The sequence below is a fragment of the Vigna unguiculata genome, chromosome 5 (assembly GCF_037176805.1).
Source record: "Vigna unguiculata cultivar grain cowpea cultivar isolate G323 ecotype 2 chromosome 5, ASM3717680v1, whole genome shotgun sequence".
Taxonomy (NCBI): Eukaryota; Viridiplantae; Streptophyta; class Magnoliopsida; order Fabales; family Fabaceae; genus Vigna; species Vigna unguiculata.
The window spans coordinates 29,941,643-29,963,135 of record NC_140796.1 but is presented as its reverse complement, the minus strand read 5'-3'; the positions used below and the strand labels follow the sequence as shown (position 1 = coordinate 29,963,135).

At 36.5% G+C, this 21,493-nt stretch overlaps 1 pseudogene; it reads right to left on the bottom strand.

The window, feature by feature from the left end:
- Positions 1-3,072: 3,072 nt before the first annotated feature.
- Positions 3,073-6,141, bottom strand: LOC114184571 (cytochrome c1 1, heme protein, mitochondrial-like; annotated as a pseudogene).
- Between the last annotated feature and the right edge of the window lie 15,352 nt (positions 6,142-21,493).

Genomic DNA, 21,493 nt, shown 5'->3' with positions numbered 1-21,493 from the left:
GGTTGTGGTGTTGTTGCTGTAATGGAGGCGAGAACGATGCTGCAGAGGTTGCGTTTCATTTCTGGCGTGGTGGTGTTCGCTGCTACAGCTGATGGTGGCGGAACTGGTGTTTGCTGGATGCGGCTGAGGTTGGTGGTGGCCAGCGAGGATGGTGCGGAGAAGACGGAGGCGGCACGGTGCTGTTGCGGTGGTGATGGTTGCGCGTCGCTGCAGGTGCGGAGGCGAGAAGATGTGTGTGCTGCAGGATCGTGGTGGTCGCGGACGAAGATGGTGGTGCGGGAACTCGCGGAGAAGATTACGTGAAGGTGCTTCCATGGTGGTTCAGTAGTGTTTTTCGGCGAGGACAGGTGTGGGAACGAAACTGGTTTGTGCAGATGCAGGTGAAGCTGTCGCGCTGATGGTTCGAAAATGGTGGCTGCCGGCGTGGTGCAGTGGTGTGCGGCGAGATTGGCGGCGGCGGCTGTGTGGAGGGTGGTAGGGAAACTAGGGTTAGGGTTTCATGTGTGAGATGGAGGAGATGATGACGTGGCAAGATCTGAGTGGTCAATTGGGTGAGTGGAGGATTATGACACGTGGCAGCTTATGGTTGGCTAATTTTAAAAGGTGAGGATTGCCACATGGCATGATCTGGTTGAGTGGAGTTTAAGTGGTAGGAGGGGTGCAACTTAGTGAAAACTGGGGGTGCAGAACAGGGTTTTTGGTGGTCTACTTTGCAGGAGTGTGCAAATAAAATCTGGGGGTGCATTTAGCTCCTGATTTATTCTTTTCCAGAATTTCTTGATTTTGGACTTCTTTTGTAACTTTGAATATTTCAAAATCACACTATTAATTGACCAAAAATAAATTCCAGCTGCCTTAACAAACGTTAGAATATCCAATAATATTTTATGCAACTAAAATCAATTTTTACGCCACTTTTACCAAACTTACTCAATAAATCCAATAATCACAAATCCTAATTAAATCAATCTTTAAGCACAGAAAATTCAATTAAATCCCCAAATTTAAATATTAAATGAGGGCAAAAATTTGAACTCATCACACATAATTGGCATACACAGGACTTAAACCCAAGTCCTCCTACACAATCAAAGTACTCTCAACCATTTGAGCTAGTACTTTTCCACGTCATACCAATCAGATATTAATGCCATAAATGATCTTCCCACCTGCATTTATTAATTAATTATTTAATTAATTAATTAAATTCCACGGATCTTACAATGAGTGGTGTAGTTTCTCTCATGCACCTTAAGTTGCCTTGAAGAATAGGCCACCGCCTTCTTTTCTTGCATCAACACACAAGCGACCCTAAGTGAGAGGCATCACAATAGACCTCACTTAATTGTGTGAAAGAACTTGGGTTCAAGTCTTATGTATGTCATGTTATGTTATTTAAATTTATTATTTTCTTCTTATGTGATAAGAGAGTATAAATTTTTAGATTTATAAATATTATCATGAAAGATGACTTGGTTAAGTTGGTTGTGTACTTGAATTGCAAGTGTGTGGTATTGGGTTCAAACCCTGGCTTGAACAAAATAACTTTCTTTTTGTTAAAACCTACTTTGGCATGGATGTGAAGAGACACAGAAACCCTAGGAGGCAGCTAGGAAGGGCTGGAATGGAAAAACAACTCCTTGAATAATTAAATTCACCTTATTATTTTGGACGTGTGGCTATCTTGGGAGGCTCATTGTAGTGGCTTGTAGCTAGTGTAAGGGGTTCACGGTGCCAACATCAAGAAGGGAGTTTAGCTTTTGTCTTGAGCAAGTAATATCCAGGTTAGGGGAGTTCCACTATGTGTTTTTAATATGAATTAGATGATTGTGTGATATGCTTGATGATCATGATGCAATGCCTGTTATTTTCGCATGAGTTTTCTTCCTATTTCTAGAAATACCCGGAAATCGCCTGGCGGCATCGAATGAACCGCCAGGCGACGCATGTCACAGAACTCATTTATGGGTGTTTCCCTATGAACTGCCTAGCGATAGTTCCTGACCCGCCAAGTGACGCAAACTGGCTTGGACAGTTTTCCCCGTTTTGATTGCGTTTTAAGAATTTTGCTGCTTGAATTGGGTACTGGCTTAAAATCACAAGATCGATTATATGCGTATGTGTTTATGGGACGGAGATTAGATGTATGTGTGATGTGTTTATGAATTTGTGAATGAACTTGGGGATGTAGGGTTCATGTTGAGGTTGGTGATGAATAAGCATTAAATTGGTAATTTATGGATGTGATGTGTTATAGAAATAAGGTTCACATGAATACAATATGACCTCTGAATGATGTGTGCACTGGAAATTATGTCAGTATGATGGTGGGTACTGTGATTGGGTTTGATTGGGATCACAACGAGTGCAGGGAAAATTTGGCAGAACCTAGAATGTCATGTACTGCCTAGCGGTACCTAAACTGTCGTCAGGCGACACCGCAGAATAGGGACAGATTTGATGATTGGGTGGAAGGATTCGATTATTAGACGTTGTTTAAATATTTTAAGTGAAATTGAATTTGTATGCAGAAGAATGGAAAGCTAAACACGTGTGTATGTGGTAGAAGCTATGCATACCCTTGCCATGAGCATAAAAGTGGTTGGGCAATAATAATTCGAATGTTTTCAATACCTAATTGGGCCTACCTGAGTTGCAATAGGACTACTTTATATTTCAATTAATATGTTGTAATTTCCAACTGTTTGAGTAAGGATATGCCTTGAATTGAGGAAGTATGCTAAATGAAGTGTGTGACAATGCAGTTTAGTTGTATGATTATGCATGGATGAATGAGTTTGATTTGTTGTAAGGCGGTCTGAGTGCATGCATATTGATCATTGGCAGGTGAAATGTTGGTTTTGTTCTTAAAATGTATGTGCCATATTGATAGTGTTGTGTCAGGTTGCAATTATTAAAGAAAGAGAACATACTAATACTTGATTTGGGATGTGATTAAATGCGTGCTTTTCAATTTAGTTTTGGTGTTATGACTGGATACTTGTAATTGTACTATAATTGACATATTGAATGATTTAGGGGTCTATTCAGACCTGCGAAAATGGCCAAAAACTAGTAGCAACGCGCTATTGATATGGCGCCTGGCAGCGCGGAGCGAGCCGCCAGGCGATAGAATTCCAAGACAGTGGTAGTGTCCACTGTCTGCGAGAGGCGCCTGGTGGCAGGGTTGGTTCTACCAGGCGATGACGGTGCAACAAGACTACTGGATGGCACGTGGCGCCCGGTGGTGTGAGATGCCCACCAAGCGGTCTGAAACCAAGTTTCGCCAAGCGATGTGAGAGGCACGCCAAGCGGTTTTGGTGCAGAGTTGGTGCGTGAGGAGGATTTCTACACAACTTAGGTGAAGTTCATGATGCGATGCTTTGGTTGGGGGCCCAATTACGAGTGTAACTTGTATTGGGATAACAAGTGGCCACTCTAGGTTGTAGCCTGGTGGTCTAGGAAGTCCAGTGGAGTGTGCGAAATTGTGACTCGTACGGCGAGGTTTCGGATGATTTCCCTCTTTAGTGCATTTGATAGAGTTTTGGTAGTCTAGGGACAACTACGAACTTTTGTTCGTTTTGGGGAACTCCACTTGGTGTCGCGGTGTGAGGTCGTGGCAAAATTATTATCGCGTGTGGACTATCAGGTGGTGGCCTGTACTCGGAGGGGCGAGTAGACACTCGTGCAGCAAAGATCAAATAGTGGACTCACCCAAAGGGTGTGGAGTAAAGAGGCGTCTAATGTAAAGATGGAAAGTCGAGGAACTGAGGAATGGGAAATACTAACATGAATTATTTGTTGGGATGTTTTAAATTATATCATATTGTATATGTTTATTTTATTTTATTTTGAGCTCACCCTATCTATGTGTGTGGCGATGATCATGTAACTTGTTACATGGGAGCAGATGGTGATGCAGGTGAGCATGTGGACACATAGTGTCGGAGTGAGGATCAACATTGGGAGTTTTCTTTCTAGTTTTTAATCATGAACTATTTTGTAATGGTTTAGAGAACAGTTATGTTTTGTATTAATTGAACACCGCAGTTTTTAGTTATTATTAGCGCATTGACTTTGGAAATTAAATTTTCCCGCGTTTTTGGGAAAAGAAATTATTAATAAATGAGGTTATTCACATATTATCTAATTTTTTGTTTTAAATAAGTAATTTCTGGCTAGGACGTTACAGCAGGAGGGTCACAATAACCAGTTAGAAGCGCAAAAACATAGTTATAACCATTGTGGCGGGCCTAAAAAATCAAATAGAATATATATTTCTTGTAGACTTACATATGAAGATTCCAAAGACATTATTGTTAAATCAATAGCATTACTTTGGTAATAAGACTTAGATCAAGAGGATAAGCTCCTCCATTTCATTTGCGTATGGCTGAGGAAAACGATCACTAAGTTTACCAGGGCGTGTAAACATCTCACCCTCATCATTTTGCCATCAATCACCTCAATCTCAGTTGCCATAGCCTTTACATCTCCTTCTGTATAAGCAACACCAACCAAATCACGGTATGATATCAAAGACATAGAATGGCAAGAAGCACAGACTTCTGTATAAACTTGATGACCACGACGGATCCTGCCCATGTCAAATTAATTGAAAACATTAAGAATTTAAGCCATTAACTATATTAAATTATAGATGCTAATATAGTCTTAAGATGAATCTGGATTAGATATGTGACACCAGCTGAACATGTATGCACCAGTATGAACCTTGTCACAACTAATATACCTAAATCAGGAAATTAAATCTTTGGCGAAATTAAATCAATGGATAATAAATAGAACAAACCACCATGTTGGTACTTCACATATACAAGTGTCATCACATTGGTCTTTACTACATAATGCAAAAAGTAGGAGATAACACACATCATATAGCTGACAGTAATAGATTCCTCAAAGAACATGGGCATTTGAATGAATGTGATGTCATTTATGTTCATTGAAAGACTTAATTGATGTTGAATATGAATGCAGGACCAATGTAATGTAGAGTCGTACAAGAATCAAACCATGTTATAACACATAAGAAAGAAATGAAATAACAAGGGAAAAGAAAGATGAACTGCTTATCTAAGGATGGGATAAAGATAAAAGGGAGGACCAATGACAAGCATAGCCACATAAAAGATTCAAACCCTATTATGTCACATCAAACAAAATGAAATAACAAGAGAAAAAAGGATGAACTATTGATCTATGGATTGGATAAAAATGAAATACGGTTATCAGTTAGAGAAGGGAAAAAATCAAACTTCATTACATGTTACTCATGATGGATAACATTGAGAATCTAAGTTTGTAATTTGGTAAATGTTATTGCTACACAAAAGATAACAAAATATAGGAAAATTGAAGCCAAACTTATGAAGCATGGTCATATGAACTAAGAATTCCCTTGTGAGGCCATGGATAGTGAGGACATGCCAAGCCATGCTCAACTTCATCAGCTACCGCCACTGTAGAAAAACTGAAAAAGCTTGACACACCAGCTCCAATTAATGCAAGTACTTTTTATTGCCTGTAGAGCCAGCACCGTCTTTCTTTGCTACGATGGGTGGCAGCAAGGAAGAGTTCTGCAGTAAGTATACAACAATTATTAGCAATAGTAGCAAAACTTGTTTCATGCAAAGGAAAAACATTACATCACGCACCAACATATAAGTCTATGAAAGGATTGAGCATATATTGGAAGATAGATCTCATTATTTGGATCCAACTTATGCACCCTCTTGCATTTTTGCTACTGATTGTTTAGGATAATAGTCACTTTCTCTAGAAAGCTTTTTCAAAAAGCTGGCAAAGAAATCAATTTCAAAATAAGCTAATCCAAAGACATACTTGACAAGGTAAAGAAAACACCTAGCCATGGACTAATCCATATAAATATTTCAAGAAAACTGTGAAGCAAATGTCTGAGATTGGCATTTCATATTTGGCCAACTCCTTCCCCTCCTTATGCTAATTATATTCTAAAGATCCCCACTATATATAAGGACCCAAAAATTAATTGCACAAGCATCCAATCAACATGAAGTCAGGGTCGTTGGGTCGTTGGCTTACAGTAAATTAAGGGTGGAGTTTCCTCCTTAGTAGCTGAAAAACGCCTCCTGTCATCTCGATCACGTTGTTGATGATTCCCCCAAATATGCAAATAGATAATAAGTAACACCATCAAACTAAGTAATGGACATAAAGTTACATAAATAAGCATACAAGTGAGTGAAGTTTACGGAGTTCAACAAATTTAATCTGCAACAGAACAGTAATGCGCAGTACCAGAGGAAACGCTAACAAAATTATAAATATTTGCAAGATTAAGATATAATGACCTACCAATCCAAAAAGCAAACAGTTCATAAAAAAGTGTAAAGCTTTCAAAAAATGCAAATCACTAGCTGAAAAAAATTCAAATTCTATCACAACTATATGTTCATTATAAAATATATACCAACAAAGAGAACCCCTGACAAAGGAAAATGGGATGAGATGTTAAATGCCGAAAGCCATGGCTTTAATTGTACCTTCTTAATCACTATGAATGCAAACAATCATAGATTCAAAACTAATCCTTTATCAGAACAATATCAAAAACAAAAATAATGATAATACAACAACAACAATATCCATCACGCAACACAATGGGAATCATGTAGCTCCACAAGCACATCAACTACACACACCACAGCTAAAGTACAAACAACAATCCAATCGATGGCACAACACTGGCTAACTGATGAGTGCGTATTTTTGTCCTCAGTCAGTGTTTAATTCTGGGTATTTAGTTGAATTTGTGTGTTTAAAGATTGATTTAATTGGAATTTCCTATAATTGGGTTTATTGAGCATGAGGTACAAAAGCATGTTAAAAATAGCTTTTTAGTTGCATAAATTTTCTTTGGATATTTTGAAGTGTGTTAGTGCAGTTGCAGCTAAGTTAAGCTCATGGAGGTGTGGAAATAAATTGATTAAAGCTTCATGATACCTTAAAGATAAATCCAAGAATAGGAAATTATCAAAATCACAAAAATCCAAGCCAAGCATTCCATGAAGACGACAAGAAAAGCTTGAAAAAGTGAAGAAGTTTGGCTAAGCCAAGAAGAGAGCAACAAAAAATTGGACCTTGCGATTTTCTTTATCTTTATGATAGAAGATAATTTGGGAAAAATATATCTTAGATATTTTATTTGATATTTTTAAATAATTATCTTATTTAATTATATCATAAAATATTAAAAGATAATAACTACCAAATCTTTTTAAATATGACAAGATCTTCTTGAATCTTTTTAGTTCCACAACAAACAAAAATATCTTGAAGATATTGGATTATTTAGAAGATAATTTACGGAGATTGCAAAAGGTTGATTTGGAAAATTAATACAAATACTAATTGGTGATAATTTATCATATATCTTTAATTAATTAATTAATTTAACTATATTAGATATTGATATTATCAACCAATTATATTTGTCAAATAGTCTATATCTCTCCAAATATTTTTAAATATTTATCTTTATCTTTATTTTAAAAGATATTTGAGAGATTTTAGCAACATAAAAGCCTAGTCCAATTCCTATATAAAGAGACCAAGGTAGAAGCAGAAAGAACAAGCTCGGCACTTCGGAATTTAGGAACCCTTAGGGGGACCTAATTTCTTTCTCTCTCTTTTCTTCTCTCTATTCTTCTTTTATGCTTATTTTGTATTCCATGGATTGCTAAACTTCTTGGGTTGATTCCATTGTAATTTCATTATGGATTCTGAGGTTAGAATGAAATAATTTCTTTGTTCTTTTTATTATTGTTGAGGTTTTAATTCATCTATGTCTTTTATCTTTGAATCTCGTAAAAAGTAATGATTTTAAATCTATATGCATGTTGATCATATGAGTTCAAGGGTTTTTAAATTTAATTGAGACTTTACTTTGATTTTATTTAGAAACTTTCATGTGATTAAATGAGTTTTTACCAATAATTGAGACTTTACTTTGGTTAAAGGTATTTACTCTAATGAAAATTAATCGAGACTTTACTTTGATTAATTAAGCTTTTTATTTGGTGAGGAGATAAAAGAATAGACATGATTAGGCATAGTAAAATTTGATTGAGACTGTACTTTGATTGAATTTACTATGGATAATCTAAAAGTTCTCACTTTTAATTGAGACTGTACTTTGGTTAAAAGTGAGAACGCCAACAAATTAATTGAGACTTTACATTGATTAATTTGCAAATCTACAACAATAATTAATTGAGCAATAATCTTTAGATAACCGATGATGAATCTATTTTGAAAAGGCAATGGAATCAATCTATTTTCTTTTCTATTGTTTTTATTTCTTTTTATCTTTTAAATTTTATTTATATCTTTGTTTATCTGAATCCCCTATATTTTTTATTTTGTTTGACTAACCGCTTTGTATAGTTTTATAAGAACTAATTTGTTAAAAATCAATTCCGTGTTCGTTGGGAGACGACTTTGGGTTACTTTACCCTTACTATTTTGTTGACTACTTTCTTAACAATAGTGAAGTTGTTATAGATAAGTAGTATTAATTTGAACGCGTCAACGACAGCATTATCACTAACCTCTACTATATAATTCAAACCAGCATATTTCTCGAATCAAGATCATGTAATCACCAATAAGTACCTCTCACAATTTCCTGATAACCCAAATGAAAAGTTATCATTTCCTTTAAATTGTATTTTATAATAACACAACCAAACTTTGAATATCTTACATATTCACAAACAAAGATAAGACGGAAAGCCGAGAAGACAAAACGCAATTGCGAGGGATTAAACGGAAATGGAAAAAGAAACCTGGAATCGAAGAAGAGTTTGTAACAATAGATGCGGGAAAATGGAAAAGACTGAACTTAGGAAATCGAAGTAAAGGAGAAAGTTGAATGGTTAAAGGGAGTGAGGTGAGGGTGCTTTGTTCTGTTCTGTCGCAGATTCAGTTGAAGCCAACACAACAAAATGGACAAAAACACCAAGAAGTAGTGGCAACAATCGTGTTTCCACCACACTTTCCATTCTCCTCAACACAGTTGCTCTACATTTTGGGCTTTTATTTTTTAGCCCACATTCATCATTTCTGAGAATTTCTCTTAGCACACCCTAAGTTCTTTCTTCACCCTATAAATTTAATGAAATGTCCACTTTACCCTCATTCATCATTCACGTTTTTGTTGTATTTGAAGAGCACCCAACTAGGGATTTTCGTTTTCAACTCTTCTAGTTCACGTTTTCTTCTCTTTTGTTCATTGAATGATGTATTTCGTTTTGGTTATATACTGTTGTAATTCCATTTCCATGGAAGGCTGACCTTGTAGTTGATTCCTTGAAGAAAATGCATGAGCTTTGAGGTTTTTGTTCAATAATCTTCTATTGTATTTTGTTTTGCTTTGCTTTTCATCAATTAATCTCCTTGGGTATTTCGAAATCTATGTATGCTTAATATGCAGTGGGTATTTTCATGTAGTAATAAAATATGATATCTATTGAATATAGAATACCTCGATATGATCTATTGGAACTAGTTGTTGAACATTTAGGATGTTGTAAATGATTACCCATTGAGCCTCTATCTACAATAGAATAATATATCCATGTCTAAAACTTAACACACATAAATATTTAATGTCATCTGAGATTTGGAATTTCATTAAAAAAATTTATAAAAGATCTTATATTAAGCAAATTGGGAACAACAATGTATTTTGACACCCTTTAGGTCAAAATACTCCCTGAAGAGAACCTGTAACTACCGAGATTCAAAAATAATTCCATGTAGTAGATAAAACATATCTCGTGTTTATAAAGACTCATTTTTTTCATTTTTGGTGTTTAAGTGATTAAGAAAACTCAATGAAGATCCCCACTGTACATATCGAGGTTATCTAGATGTAAAGGTTCACTTCAATGAGCTCAAAAGAAGGGAAGAAGTCTAATTAAAGAGAAATAAAAAACAAGACCAATAAGTAGTATCTTGCGCGCATAGAATATGAACAACAAGGAAGCAAAATGAAGTAAATGATGAAAGATATGAAAAATGAGGGGAATCTCAAGGAGGGCAAACCACTTAGGGGGCACAAAGGCTCACCAAGATAAGGCTAGTGAAGGTGATAGCCTCCTCCTCAAGCTAGGTTAGGCCAAAACTTGAAAATGATGATATGGTGATGAATGGAGTTTGTGAAAGTTGGTAGGTGGTGCGAGTAGCTCTCGATTTTGTGTTTGATAGAGGGATTAAGGTTGTTTGTAGTGCTCTAAGAGATGTTAGGCTAACTTTAGAGAAAAGAGTGTTAGATGGACCTCATGGGATAGTCTAGTAAGTGACTAAAGACAAGATATGACTCAAATCTAATTTTATCAGCATAACATTATCAATATCAAAGTGAGAAATACATAGGGGAGACACCTCTATTTATAGAGTAAGGTGTCTCCAAAATGGTCCAAAACCCTATAGTGCTAACATGCACCAAAATCTTAAAAATGTTATTTTGGTGAAGGAGAGCTTGACATGTTGATGAAGGATTATCTTGTTCTCTTTTAAAATTATTGAATTTGGTGTCAGTTGATTAAGAAAGCTAAGTGAAATCCCCACTGGACATTAAGATAGCATGTTATCTAGATTAAATGCATGATAGATAATGGAAGTTGATTCAACTAAGTCAACTTTGGGAATCAAAAATAACAAATACAAATGAAAGGGATGAAGGATTAGTGAACTTCCTTTCTAAACATGCTTAGTCTTCTTAAGCATGTGCCTCCATCCTTGGTTGGGGTCAATCCTTCATCATCCTCTCCTCCTTGGAGAGAATTTGACCACAAATTCTTTAAGCCTTTGTAGATGGAGCTTGACTTGATTTGGGGGAGGATTTGCACCTCCCTTTTATGCGCTCTTGTTCCATCCTTTCTAAGGGTATTACCCCTAGCTTTGATTAGGTCATCCCTCTTTTCTAGAGCATTCATCCTCTCATGCTTGCGCATTGGGTCTTCCTTTTGAGCCTTGGAAGAGAAGGAAGAATGGTGATGTCCATCTTGCTTTGGAAATCTTTTTTTGGAGGCAAGTAACACTTTGGAGGTAACTTGCTCTTTTTCTTTTTCATCTTTTCTCTTATCTTTCACTTTATTTTGGTCCTCATTTGCTTGATTGGGTGAGAGAGGGAGAAGTGTGAACTTCTTGCCTTGGAAGGAGAAAGCATAAGTGTTAGCATGGCCATCATAAAAGACTTTTCTGTCAAATTGCCATGGCCTACCTAGAAAAATATGAGTTGCTTCCATAGGCACAACATCACATAACACCTCATCTTTAAAATTTCCAATTGAAAAGTTAATGAGGACTTGTTGAGTTACTTTAATGTCTTCTTCCTTAAGCCATGATAGCTTGTAGGACTTGGCATGAGGGATAGTTTTCAAGCCAAGCTTGTCCACAACCCTTGTGCTAGCCACATTTATACCACTTCCATTATCTATGAGGAGGGGACATAGTTTGTCATTGATATGGCACCTTGAATGAAAAATGTTTTGTCTTTGAGAAGGGTCAAGTTCCTTGGAAACTTGTCTTAGTTGGTGCCTTATCATTAACATTCCACCTTCAAGGGGTTTAATCCTTTCACTTGAAGAAGAAGTGTGGGAATAAGTACTTTTAGGGGAAGGGGAGAAGAATGTTCACTCTTTACTTCACTTTTAAGGTTTAAGGCCATGGTTCTTTTGGTAGGACAATTTGATTCTATGTGCCCATATCCCAAACACTTAAAACATTTTATAGAACTTATCCTTATACCTTGAGAAGAATGAGGAGTTTCATTAGAAGGCCTAGATGAATTAGTCCTAAGAGGTGGGTCTTGGGAACTCTTGAGTGGTAATTTATCATGTTTTCTTTCTTTATCTTTCCAAGTACTAGAATAGTAGTCATTGTATGAACCACTCCTCTTGGCCTCTTTTTTCTTTTGCAATTGAGTTTCAACTTTGATGGCCAAATGTAAAACTTTGTCAATAGAGGAGTACTCATATAACTCTACTAAATCTTGTATGTCCCTCCTTAACCCACTCACAAATCTAGCTACCTTTTCCTCTTCACTTTCAAATTGGAGTCTTACTTTTAGAAGCATGGACTCCATTAACTTGTAATATTCATCCACACACATGGACCCTTGTTGAAGCCTTTAGAGCTTCAAAAGAGTCTCCCTCCTATAGTAGGAAGGAACAAATCTAGCGCACATCAAATTTTTAAGGACCCTCCAAGAAGTCGCGAGTGACTCTTGGTTAATATTGTCCATACATAATTGATGCCACCAAGTCATGGCATAATCCTCAAACTCTAAGACTACCAAATCTACTTGCTTTTGATGACTAACTACATGAATGGTAAAAATTTGGTCCACTTTTTGTTCCAACTCAATGTAGATGTTTGGGTTATTTTCTCCTTTGAACTTAGGAATCTTTGGAGTTTGCTTCTCTTGTGATGGTTTGCGCCTAGAATGCCCTCTTTTCCTAGCCTCTCTTTCTTGCTCCTTAGCTTCAAGCCTTTGAATGTGCTCTTGGATTCTCAGGTCACTTTGCTCCTTGTCCTTTCTCAATTGTTCAACGGCCTCCTTCCTAGACAACTCCAAATCCCGAAGCATTCTCATCAATGTATTATTTTTGTTTGGTGTAGGTGCATTTGAAAATCGAAATCAAATCCAACCCAAAAAGCAACCCAAGTGTTTAGATCACACTCCCAAAGTAATAATGCAAGGCTAGCACTTAAAATCCACCAAAGGAGTGAAGCAAACACTTTTAAAAACTTGTTCAAAACCTTCAAATGCAAGACAAGTGATTTGGCCACCACATCCCAAGAGTTTCAAGATAAGAAAACTACTAAGACAAAACAAAAAAAACACCTAGTGACAAGCAAGAAAAGCACAAAAACAAGGAAAGCTAAACTCTAAGGAAAGAAAAATATTGGTGACAAAACTTTGAACAACACTAACACAAGAAAAGCAAATTTTTAAGACTCTATGGAAAGCACTTGACAAGCATCTTCAAGTCTTAAATCATGCATGCACCAAGAAAGATCATAACCAAGTTAAATCATGGAACTAATTAGCCAATATCACCCAATTCTCAAGTATGAAAACTAGTAGCATAACACCTAGTGAAAAACACACTTTTAGTTCACCATGGAGCAAGGTTGCTCTCGGTTTTTAGGCAAAAATTGGTGCAAATTTTTCTTCTTTCACAACTAGTTTCATAAAATGGTGAGAAAGAGTTTTAGGTGGCTTGGACACTTAGTTCCTCAAGTTTTAGGCCAAAATCAATTTCATGGGACATACATCAAGCAAGACATAAAGTGAAAGCAAGATTTAAATACTTGGAAAAAAAAAGAATAAGTAAACTTCAAGCTAACATATAACATATGACTCAAGCAAAAGTTAGGCACATTTAAAGACTCAAACATGTAGCTATCATGCAAATAAAAGATACCTAAGGATGTCTCTATAAAAACCTAACCCTAGCTTCTAGAAACTAGGTCAAATAAGGTTACAAAAATGAGAGACAAAAGAGCTAACTATGGTGTGTGCAAGGCTAATTTCGTTCTAGCACAAAAGGAGACAAAGAATGTGTCTCGTATGTCTCCAAAAAGTGGCCAAAGTGTGCTAAAATCAAAGGAGACCAAAGGTACATAGGTACACTTGTTTTATGCCTTTTACTTTATGCTTTATGTCTTTGCTTTACTCTCTCCTTCACATCATATATGCTCCCCAATCACCTTGCGCCACCTAGCATTACTTTCTTACTCCTAATTAACCTACAAAGCAAATAAACATAGATTAGCATGTTGGCTTAAGTCAAGTCAACTATAGTCAACAAGTCAAACCTAGTCAAAGGTCAACAAGTCAACTAAAGTTGATTCAACTAAGTCAACTTAGGGAATCAAAAATAACAAACAAAAATGAAAGGGATGAAGGATTAGTGAATTTCCTTTCTAAACATGCCTAGTCTTTTTAAGCATGTGGCTCCATCTTTGGTTGGGATCAATCCTTCATCATCCTCCCCTCCTTGGAGAGAATTTGACCACAAATTCTTTAAGCCTTTGTAGATGGAGCTTGACTTGATTTGGGGGAGGATTTGCGCCTCCCTTATATGAGCTCTTGTTCCATCCTTTCTAAGGGTATTACCCCTAGCCTTGGTTAGGCCATCTTTATTTTCTAGACTATTCTTCCTCTCTTGTTTGTGCTTTGGGCCTTCCTTTTTGGCTTGAGAAGAGAAGGAAGGGTGATGCATATCTTGCTTTGGAAGAATTTTTTTGTAGGCAAGTAACACCTTAGTGAAAGCTTGCCCCTTTTCTTTTTCTTCTTTATCTTTTCTTATTATATTTCTATCCTTATTAACTTCTTGAGGTGATAGAGGTTGTAAAGTGATCTTTTTCCCATTTATGAAGAAAATGTATTGGTTGGTATGACCATCATGTAAAGTTTGTTTATCAAATTGCCATGGCCTACCTAGTAAGATATGTGTGACGTCCATGGGAACAACATCACATAACACCTCATCTTTGTAGCTTCCTATAGAGAAGTTAATTAGGACTTGTTTATTGACATCTATTTCTCCCTCTTTACTTATTCAAGCAAGCTTGTAGGGCTTAGCATGAGGAATGGTCTCTAAGCTAAGCTTTTCCACCAACCTTGTGCTAGCTACATTGGTACTACTTCCTCCATCAATAATTAGAGAGCAAACCCATTTGTTAATTTTGTATCTAGATTGAAAAATGTTTTCTCTTTGAGTTGGCTCAAGCTCACTTTGATCTTGACCTATCATGCGCCTTAATAACATAGGGTCTTTCTCAAAAATTTTAGTTTTAGTAGAGGAAGAAGATTCTTTTGAAAGAGAATAGGGAGATGAGTGTTCACTTTCAACATCATTACTCTTCTTTAAGATCATGGTCCTTTTGGTTGAGCAATTTAAAGCAATGTGATTATAACCCAAAGATTTAAAACATTTAATGGAACTTGATCTTTAAGAAGTGGAATGGTGAATGTGATCACTTGGTGACTTACTTTTACTTGGTGGTTCTTGATGAGAGTTAGAAGGGAACTTATCATGTTTCTTTTTATCCTTTCCCTTCCATGAGTGACTAAAGTAGTGGTTGGGTGAGTAACTCTTCCTTGCCCTTCTTTTTCTTTTCAATTGAATTTCAATCCCAAGGGCAAGTGTGAAAATATTTTCAAGAGTAGAGTACTCATACAACTCTACTTGGTCTTGTATGTCTCTCCTAAGACCACTCCCAAATCTTTTTATTTTCTCTTTGTTAGTTTTTTTTATTTCAACCCTACGCATTTGAGACTCTAATTCTTTAAAGTACTCATTCACACTCATAGGACCTTGGTGAAGCCTTTGGAGCTTCAAAAGAAGTTCCTTCCTATAGGAGGGAGGAACAAATCTAGCGCACATAAGAGTTTTAATGTCCATCCAAGAAGCCGCGGGTGGCCCTTGGTCATAATTCTTACAAACTTTATGCCACCAAGTATTGGCATACTCCAAAAATCCTAAAACTACTAGATCAACTTGTGCTTGATCCTTTACATGATTTTCATTGAAAATTTTATCAACTTTAGCTTCCCAATCAAGGAAGACTTTGGGATCACTTCCACCATAGAACTTAGGAATCTTTGGAGTTTCCTTCTCTTGTGATGGGTTGCGCCTAGAATGCCCTCTTTTTCTAGGATCTCTTTCTTTCTCCCTAGCTTCAAGCCTTTCAATGTGCTCTTGGATTCTTAGGTCACTTTGCTCCTTGTCTTTTCTCAATTGTTCAAAGGCCTCCTTCCTAGACAACTCCAAATCCCGAAGCAATCTCATCAATGTATTGTTTTTGTTTGGTGTAGGTGTACTTGATGAACTTGCCATGATTCCTACAACAAAAATACTCAAATCCGAGACAAAATAAATGGATTAGAGGTTATACAACATGAAAACCGAGACCAAATCCAACCCAAATTGTAACCCAAGTGTTTAGATCACTCTCCCAAAGTAACAAGGCAAGGCTAGCACTCAAAATCCACCAAAGGAGTGAAGAAAACACTTTTAAAAACTTGTTCAAAACCTTTCAAATGCAAGACAAGTGATTCGGCCACAACATCCCAAGAGTTTCAAGAAAAGAAAACTACTAAGACACAACAAAGAACACCTAGTGACAAGCAAGAAAAGCATAAAAACAAGAAAGTTTAACTTCTAAGGAAACTTGTTTTTAAAGACAAAACTTGAACAAGACTAAAATAATGAAAAGCATTTTTAAGGACTCTATGGAAAGCATTTGAACAAGCCAAGATTATACCTCAAATTATGCATACACCATGAAAGATCATAACCAAGTCAAAGCATGGAACTAATTTGCCAATATCACCCAAAATCCAAGTATAAATTTTGGTAGCATAACACCTAGTAAAAATGGCCAAATGGATTCACCAAGCATTGTAAAAGCTCTCGGCCAAACTATTTTTGGTCTTGAAAACACTTTTTCTTTTCAAAACTAGGTACTTAAAATGATGAGAAGGATGTTTTAGGGTGTCTTGAACACTTAGTTCCTTAAAATTAGGTCAAAATCAATTTCAAGGAGCATACAACAACACAAGGCATAGATCTCATGCAATAGTTTAAAAACTTAGAAACAGGAACAAGAAAACTCAAAGAAGCATATGACAAGAGACTCAAGAAAAAGTTAGACACATTTAAAGACTCGACATGACATACACAAAGACACAAACATGTAGCTATCATGCATTTAAACTCATGGATTTGAGGCTCAAAGAGTAAGCATCAAAAGACATGTTATCCAACCACATTTAGGAGCAAAAGAGTCACAAAACCGAAGCCTAAATTACCACAACATAACCTGAAAACGTTGTTTTTCGTATTCTCAGCAGCTCTAACCTTTGCTCACAGAGCTTTCTTTTGATATAATGAATGTTACTTTTGGACCACTGAGATAGCTGTAGTATTTTTTTCAAAAACTTACACGTTGCTGCCAGCACTGTTTTTATGTGGACCATTCAAACATAGCTACACAATACAAGGTTAGAACATGAAAACACCATATTCAAGGAAAACCAAAGCTCTGATACCAAATGATGAAGGATTATCTTGTTCCTTTTTAAGATTATTGATTATGGTGTGAGTTGATTAAGAAAGCTAAGCGAAATCCCCACTGGACATTAAGATAGCAAGCTATCTAGATGTGAAGGTTCCTTTCACAAAGCTCAAGAAAAGAAGATGATGGATTGATTCAAAACAAAAAGGAAATGGAAAGCACATAAACCATAGAAAACCAAGAACAATTAAAGGAAGAAGAAAACATAAAATGGAAAGGAAAGAAATGGTAAAAATGTGAGAAGCACGCCACTACAAGGTTAGGCTAGAAGCCATGGCAACCTTGAAGATGAGTGGATGTGTGCCGCCACTTGCTATGCAAGATAAGGCTTAAAAGTATTCACTCCCAAGGGAGGAAACTCTCACAAATGGTTGAGACACAAGAGTGTTTTTACTTCAAAATGTTCAACCTTTTTACATGTCTAGGAGCACCCCTTATATAGAAGAGTTTAGGGGCCTCTAAGCAAATAAAAGATACCTAAGGATGTCTCTACAAAAACCTAATCCTAGCTTCTAGAAACTAGGTCAAATAAGGTTACAAAAATGAGAGACAAAAGACCTAACTATGGTGTGTGCAAGGCTAATTTCGTTCTAGCACAAAAGGAGACAAAGAATGTGTCTCATATGTCTCCAAAAAGTGGCCAAAGTGTGCTAAAAACAAAGGAGACCAAAGGTACATAGGTACACTTGCTTCATGCCTTTTACTTTATGCTTTATGCCTTTGCTTTACCTTCTCCTCCACATCATTTATGCTCCCCAATCACCATGCGCCACCTAGCATTGCTTTCTTACTCCTAATTAACCTACAAAGTAAGTAAACATAGATTAGCATGTTGGCTTAAGTAAAGTCAATTATAGTCAACAAGTCAAACCTAGTCAAAGGTCAACAAGTCAACTAAAGTTGATTCAACTAAGTCAACTTAGGGAATCAAAAATAACAAACACAAATGAAAGGGATGAAGGATTAGTGAACTTCCTTTCTAAACTTGCTTAGGCTTCTTAAGCATGTGCCTCCATCCTTGGTTGGGTTCAATCCTTCATCAGTTGGTGCCTTATCATTAACAATCCACCTTCAAGGGGTTTAATCCTTTCACTTGAAGAAGAAGTGTGGGAAGAAGTACTTTTGGGGGAAGGGGGAGAAGGATGTTCACTCTTTACTTCTCTTTTAAGGTTTAAGGCCATGGTTCTTTTGGTAGGACAATTTGAAGCTATGTGCCCATATCCCAAACACTTAAAACATTTTATAGAACTTATCCTTATACCTTGAGAAGAATGAGGAGTTTTATTAGAAGGCCTAGATGAATTAGTCCTAAGAGGTGGGTCTTGGGAACTCTTGAGTGGTAATTTATCATGTTTTCTTTCTTTATCTTTCCAAGTACTAGAATAGTAGTCATTGTATGAACCACTCCTCTTGGCCTCTTTTTTCTTTTGCAATTGAGTTTCAACTTTGATGGCCAAATGTAAAACTTTGTCATGAGAGGAGTACTCATTTAACTCTACTAAATCTTGTATGTCCCTCCTTAACCCACTCACAAATCTAGCTACCTTTTCCTCTTCACTTTCAAATTGGAGTCTTACTTTTAGAAGCATGGACTCCATTAACTTGTAATATTCATCCACACACATGGACCCTTGTTGAAGCCTTTGGAGCTTCAAAAGAGTCTCCCTCTTATAGTAGGAAGGAACAAATCTAGCACGCATCAAATTTTTAAGGTCGCTCCAAGAAGTCGCGAGTGACTCTTGGTTAATATTGTCCATACATAATTGATGCCACCAAGTCATGGCATAATCCTCAAACTCTAAGACTACCAAATCTACTTGCTTTTGATGACTAACTACATGAATGGTAAAAATTTGGTCCACTTTTTGTTCCCACTCAATGTAGATGTTTGAGTCATTTTCTCCTTTGAACTTAGGCATCTTTGGAGTTTGCTTCTCTTGTGATGGTTTGCGCCTAGAATGCCCTCTTTTCCTAGCCTCTCTTTCTTGCTCCTTAGCTTCAAGCCTTTGAATGTGGTCTTGGATTCTTAGGTCATTTTGCTCCTTGTCCTTTCTCAATTGTTCAAAGGCATCCTTCCTAGACAACTCCAAATCCCGAAGCAATCTCATCAATGTATTATTTTTGTTTGGTGTAGGTGCATTTGATGAACTTGCCATGATTCCTACAACAAAAACACTTAAATCCGAGACAAAATAAATGGATTAGGGGTTAGAAAACATGAAAATCGAGACCAAATCCAACCCAAAATGCAACCCAAGTGTTTAGATTACACTCCCAAAGTAACAAGGCAAGGCTAGCACTCAAAATCCACCAAAGGAGTGAGGCAAACACTTTTAAAAACTTGTTCAAAACCTTCAAATGCAAGACAAGTGATTTGGCCACAACACCCCAAGAGTTTCAAGAAAAGAAAATTACTAAGACAAAACAAAAAACACCTAGTGACAAGCAAGAAAAGCACAAAAACAAGGAAAGCTAAACTCTAAGGAAAGAAAAATATTGGTGACAAAACTTTGAACAACACTAACACACGAAAAGCAAATTTTTAAGACTCTACGGAAAGTACTTGACAAGCATCTTCAAGTCTTAAATCATGCATGCACCAAGAAAGATCATAACCAAGTTAAAGCATGGAACTAATTAGCCAATATCAATCAATTCTCAAGTATGAAAACTAGTAGCATAACCCCTAGTGAAAAACACACTTTTAGTTCACCAAGGAGCAAGGTTGCTCTCGGTTTTTAGGCAAAAATTGGTGCAAATTTTTCCTCTTTGACAACTAGTTTCATAAAATGGTGAGAAAGAGTTTTAGGTGGCTTGGACACTTAGTTCCTCAAGTTTTGGGCCAAAATCAATTTCATGGGGCATACATCAAGCAAGACATAAAGTGAATGCAAGATTCAAATACTTGGAAAAACAAGAATAAGAAAACTTCAAGCTAACATATGACATATGACTCAAGCAAAAGTTAGGCACATTTAAACACTCAAACATGTAGCTATCATGCATTTAAACTTTTGGAAATGAAGGTCAATGATTAAGCACACAAAGACATGTTATCCAACAACATTTAGGAGTAAGAAGAGTAACAAAAACAATAGCCAAAACTGCCCAACATAACCTGAAATCGTTGATTCACGGTGATCTCGGCAGCTCTGACCTTTGCTCACTATTTCAATCATAACTCTCTCCACAGAACTCCAAACGCATTGGTTCTTTTTTTGTTAAAAACCAGACTAACAAAGCTTTCTTTGGACATCAAGAACGTAATTTTTGGACCACTGAGCAGGTGCAGTTTAATCTTTTAAAATCGTGAATAGTTTCTGCCAGCATTGTTTTTATGTGGACCATTCAAAGATAGCTACACAAGACAAGGTTAGAACATGAAAACACCATATTCAAAGACAACCAAAGCTCTAGATACCAAATGATGAAGGATTATCTTGTTTCTTTTTAACATTATTGAATATGGTGTGAGTTGATTAAGAAAGCTAAGTAAAATCCCCATTGGACATTAAGATAGCATGCTATCTAGATGTGAAGGTTCCTTTCACAAAGCTCAAGAGAAGAAGATGATGGATTGATTCAAAACAAAAAGGAAATGAAAAGCACATAAACCATAGAAAACTAAGAACAATTAAAGGAAGAAGAAAACATAAAATGGAAAGGAAAGAAATGGTAAAAATGTGAGAAGCACGCCACTACAAGGCTAGGCTAGAAGCCATGGCAACCTTGAAGATGAGTGGATGTGTGCCGCCACTTGCTATGCAAGATAAGGCTTAAAAGTATTCACTCCCTAAGGAGGAAACTCTCACAAATGGTTGAGACACAAGAGTGTTTTTACTTCAAAATGTTCAACCCTTTTACATGTCTAGGAGCACCCCTTATATAGAATAGTTTAGGGGCCTCTAAGCAAATAAAAGATACCTAAGGATGTCTCTACAAAAACCTAACCCTAGCTTCTAGAAACTAGGTCAAATAAGGTTACAAAAATGATAGACAAAAGACCTAACTATGGTGTGTGCAAAGCTAATTTCGTTCTAGCACAAAAAGAGACAAAGAATGTGTCTCACATGTCTCCAAAAAGTGGCCAAAGTGTGCTAAAAACAAAGGAGACCAAAGGTACATAGGTACACTTGCTTCATGCCTTTTACTTTATGCTTTATGTCTTTGCTTTACTCTCTCCTCCACATCATTTATGCTCCCCAATCACCATGCACCACCTAGCATTGTTTTCTTACTCCTAATTAACCTACAAAGCAAATAAACATAGATTAGCATGTTGGCTTAAGTCAAGTCAACTATAGTCAACAAGTCAAACCTAGTCAAAGGT